General features: G+C 41.2%; 1 pseudogene; it reads left to right on the plus strand.

The window, feature by feature from the left end:
- The first annotated feature begins 1,108 nt into the window (after window positions 1-1,108).
- LOC106308608 lies at window positions 1,109-4,767 on the plus strand (annotated as a pseudogene).
- The last annotated feature ends 591 nt before the right edge of the window (window positions 4,768-5,358 follow it).

Genomic DNA, 5,358 nt, shown 5'->3' on the forward strand with positions numbered 1-5,358 from the left:
CTCCACATGTAGCAAAGGTCCATATGATTCTAAACAAAATTTGGAGCTATGGAGATCCTTCATCAAAAACAGAGGTGTTTGAGGTAAACTCAAATACGATGAGATTTAAAGTAAGGAACCCAAAATCTCGTGAACGTATTTCAAGAAGAGGAATGTGGAATATCGCTGGGGTGCCAATGGTGGTTACCAAATGGACGCCTAAATCAGAGGAAGAGAAGCAAGAAGAAGATTCAATCCCCATGTGGGTTCATGTCAAGAAGGTATCACTTCACATGTTTTCATGGGAAGGTCTGAGCTTTGTTACAAGTCCTGTGGGGTTTCCAGTGAGGCTGCACCCTGAAACGTTAGCTTTCTCATCTTTCGAGGTAGCAAAAGTTTTTGTGAAAGTGGATGTTACTAAGGTCCTCCCTAGAGCAATCACATTCTCTAACAATGGAAAAGAGTTTACTGCTGAGTTTACCTATCCGTGGTTGCCACCGCGATGTAATTTGTGTGATAAATGGGGACATAAAGGAGAAGTTTGTATGATCAAGAAGATAGACCAGGAGGAAAAAATGAGGGAAGCCACGCCCAAGAGTCAAAAAAGTTGTGGTAGTAGTGAGAAGGGAGAAGGGAATGAAGGTTCTGCTTCTGCTAAAAATGACTTCGAAGAACTTGCAGGTCATGAAAGGGTATTGATTGATGATCAAGAAAACAGTGAATAGGAAGTGGAAGAAGTAGTTAATGAGAATTGGCTGAATGTTTCACCTGGCAAAGCTGGACGTTCACCAGGGCGTGCTACGGCTGAGAAACAGAAAGATGTAATCATCTCAGCTTCTAAATTCTCTGTTCTTAGTCTTGATGACGAGGAAGAAGGAGGAATACAAGAATAGGAGAAGATTAACACTCAAGAGAAAACAGAGCCAGAAGCAGAACTCCCAAACACGGAGTTGCCAATCACTCACGCAGAAGAATTGGAAAAAACGTCCGAGACTGATGTGGTTCAGAATCAACTACCACCACGTGAGTCAAGGAAAAAACAAAATAAAGCTAAGGAGAACACAGCTCAGCTATCAGGTGATAACCCGGTGGCTATGAGTACTAGGTCCTCCTCTCGTAAACATCTTTAATGTCGAGCTTCTTTTGGAATGTTCGCGGTTTCAACAAACATCTTAAACATTCCGTTGTACAAGAGTGGACAAGAGATAGAGATATGCTATTTGGTTGTCTTTTGGAGACAAGGGTAAGGGAAGGGAAAGAATCAAGAATTATTAACTCAGTTTTCGGGGATTGGTCTTCAATGACTAATTATGAACACAGTCAAGGAGAGAGAATTTGGGTTCTGTGGAGGGATACGATTTGTATGACTCCAGTATACAAGACAGATCAATTGATCACTTGCTCAGTCTGCTTAAAAAATGAGGAAGAGTTTTTCTGTAGTTTCATTTATGCAAGTAATGGTGTGGAGGAAAGAAAGATGCTATGGGAGGATCTATGTAATCATCAAAGCTCCCCTATGTTTCAAAACAAAGCGTGGATGCTAATGGGTGATTTTAATGAGATTTTGGATGGTGAAGAACACTCAGGCTACTCCCATGATCCTTTCTTGCCAGTAGGTATGAGGGACTTTCAACGGGTAGCTCGACACTGCTCTCTCACAGATATGGGATACCAGGGACCGCTCTTCACATGGTGTAACAGAAGAGATGAAGGAATAATAAGCAAAAAATTAGATAGAGTCTTGCTCAACGATGAGGCTTCTTTGATCAGGTTTAATAATGCTTACTCTGTATTTGAGGCTGGAGGATGCTCTAATCATCTGCGATGTAGAGTAAAACTCTTTCCAGAAACAACAAAAATCAAACGGCCTTTCAAATATGTAAACATCATTGGCAAGTTACCAAGCTTTCTCCCCATGGTAGATGAATATTGGTCTTCTACAGAAAAGTTGTTCCACTCCACTTCTGCTATGTTTTGATTCTCGAAGAAACTAAAGGGATTGAAACCCCTTATAAGAGATATTGGCCGTCAGCAGTTGGGAAATCTATCAAAGAGGGCTAGAGAAGCTCATCAGGATCTTTGTGAAAAGCAAAAGAAAAAATTATCCAGTTCATCGCAGGATGATATGAAGGAGGAGGCAGAGGCGTATGAAAAATGGTTAAAGGTTGCTAGCTTAGAGGAGGATTTTCTCAAACAGAGATCTAAACTTCATTGGTTAGATGTAGGTGACCAAAACAATAAAACATTTCACAACTCCATCAGAACCCGCCAGGCTCAAAACACGATCAGTGAAATTATGTGTTCAGATGGGAAGATTGCGAACACACACGAGGACATCAAGGAGGAAGCAGTGAGATTCTTCTCAACTATCCTAAACAATCAACCTGATAACTATACGAGTGCCTCAGAGGAGGAGTTGGGAAGTTTGATCAGATTTCCATGCACACTAGAAGGTCTTACGCTTACTAAGGAAATCACAAAGGAAGAGATAAAAACTGTTTTATTTGGCATGGCTTCAAACAAATCCCCTGGACCTGATGGTTATTCTTGTGAGTTCTTCAAAACCACTTGGCCAATCATAGCAAACGACTTCACTATTGCTGTTCAGTCGTTTTTTCAGATGGGATTCTTACCTAAGGGAATCAACTCCACCATTCTTGCGTTCATTCCAAAGAAAACTGAAGCAACATGTATGAAAGACTATCGTCCTATTTCGTGCTGTAATGTACTATACAAAGTGGTTTCCAAAATTATTGCTAATAGGCTCAAAGTGGTGCTCCCGAGTATGGTCACAGAGAACCAATCTGCTTTTATAAAGGGAAGACTTTCGATGGAAAATGTTCTCTTAGCCACTGAACTGGTGAAGGATTATCACAAACCTGACATTAGCCCGAGATGCACTATGAAGATAGACATCTCAAAAGCTTTTGACTCGGTTCAATGGGATTTTGTTTTGAAAAGTCTAAAAGTTATGGGATTTCCAGAAACATTCATTCATTGGATCAGGCTTTGCATCACCACTCCTTCCTTCTCAGTGCAGGTCAATGGGGAGCTAGCTGGGTATTTTCAGAGTAGTCGGGGATTAAGGCAAGGTTGCTCGCTCTCCCCATACTTGTTTGTGATATGTATGAATGTTCTGTCATTGAAACTTGATAAAGCAGTGGAGGAAAAAAAGTTTCAGTACCACCCAAGGTGCAAGACTCTATACCTTACTCATTTGTGCTTCGCGGACGATTTGATGGTCTTCGTAGAGGGGTCAAAACAATCAATTGAGGGAGCCATCTCAGTATTTGATGAATTTGCCACTTGGTCTTGTCTGAGCATTAGTATTGAGAAGTCAACAGTCTATATGGCGGGGGTACCAGAGCAAATCCGACACTCTATCATAGAGAATTTTCCTTTTGCAGAAGGTGAGCTTCCGGTAAGATATCTTGGCCTACCGCTGATGACGAAGGGGATTCAGTATCATGATTACTTACCACTGATCGAAAGAATACGATCACGTATAAGCTCATGGACTAGCCGCTTTCTTTCTTACGCAGGAAGACTGCAGTTGATCCAATCTGAACTAATGAGTATTATAAACTTCTGGTCTTCAGCTTATCGACTGCCTGGAAAATGTTTAAAAGAAATTGAGGGCCTCTGCTCTGCTTTTCTCTGGACAGGACCGGAGCTAAAGACATCAGGTGCAAAGGTGGCGTGGCAGGACGTTTGCAAACTAAAAAGTGAGGGTGGGCTGGGACTCCGGCCTTTGAAGGAAGTGAATGTTGTGAATGGCTTGACGCTTATTTGGAGAATACTGTCAGCAAAGTCTTTATGGAGTCAGTGGGTTCATAAGACATTTCTCAATAGGAAAAACTTCTGGGAGTTGAATGGCAAGAGCCAACTGGGTTCCTAGATGTGGAAGAAGATTCTAAAGCTTAGGGATATGGCCAGAGACTTTTATAAGGTGGAAGTAGGCGATGGAAGAACCACTTCTTTCTGGTATGATTCATGGTCTGAAATGGGAATTTTATCAAAGCTGTTAGGAGACAGAGGAGTAATTGATATGGGAATCAGGAAAGCTGCAACAGTGGAAGAAGCCATATTCACCGTTAGGAGAAGAAGAAGCCATAGAACAAAGCTACTAAATCAAGTTGAAGAAGAGTTGAGTCTACTGAGAAGAAAGCAATATCCGGGGAAAAGAGATGTTAGTTTGTGGAGAAGTAAGCCTGGCTATAAGCTCCAGTCCTCTTCGAAAGAGACATGGTATCTTATGAGAGAAGGAATCGAAGAATGTAGTTGGTTCAGAGGGGTGTGGTTCTCGAAAGCTACTCCTAAGTTTGCTTTCATCACTAGGCTAGCAATGCTGGATCGCCTATCAACCATGGACAGCATGTCGCGATGGATAAATGGAGTAGATCAAAAGTGTGTTCTCTGCAACTCCTCCCTGGAAACACGAGACCACATCTTCTTTGACTGCTCGTACTCGTCTGAAGTGTGGAGTACCTCACCAAAGGGATACTTAAACGATCTTACTCACCTCAGTGGCTTGAAGTAAAGAAAATTATTTCGGAAGAAACTATGGCTGTGGAGAAAAAGTATTGTATCAGGTATGCAATGCAATGCGCCATTCATGTGTTGTGGCGGGAAAGGAATAAAAGGAAACATGGAGAGCCTCATACGCACGTCCATGTGTTTAAGAAGATTGTTGAGAAGAGCATAAGGAACAAACTTAGCTTGAATAGAAAGAATGGTCCCAAGAAGCTTAAGGGAACTCTTACCTTTTGGTTTGGCAGTAGAGAGTAGAAGTAGTATGAGAAAAACAATCCCTTTCAATTTCTGACACACTCTGATGTAAAAAAGTTTTTTTGATGAATCCAATATAACATTCATTCAAAAAAAAAAGATATTTACCGCCCATCTTGAGGCGATATTGCTCTTAGGGTAACTTTTCACCAGCTCAGACGCGAGGAGAACATTTTGCATCAAAAGACGGTCTTTGACGAAAGCAGATTGGTTGGTCGCTATGAATTTCGGTAACACTTATTTCAGCCTTCTTGCCAAGATCTTTGAGATCACTTTGAAGATGACATTGCAACATGAGATGGGCCGATAATTCTCGCACTGTAGTTGCTTCATATTTTTGGTATTAAAGCTAAGATGGTTGAGTTGATCCCATTGGAAAAAAAACCTTTATCAAAGAAGGATTGAATTGCCACCACAAAACCCTTCTTGATAACTGACCAACAAGCTTTATAAAATTCACATGTAAATCCATGTAGACTTGGGAATTTATCACTCACCATACCAAACAACACATATTTGATCTCCTCTTCAAAGACATATCGCATAAGAACTTGTCACTACAAGAAAACAGCGACATACCGAGGGAAAAAA

This window comes from Brassica oleracea, chromosome C8 (assembly GCF_000695525.1).
Source record: "Brassica oleracea var. oleracea cultivar TO1000 chromosome C8, BOL, whole genome shotgun sequence".
Taxonomy (NCBI): domain Eukaryota; kingdom Viridiplantae; phylum Streptophyta; class Magnoliopsida; order Brassicales; family Brassicaceae; genus Brassica; species Brassica oleracea.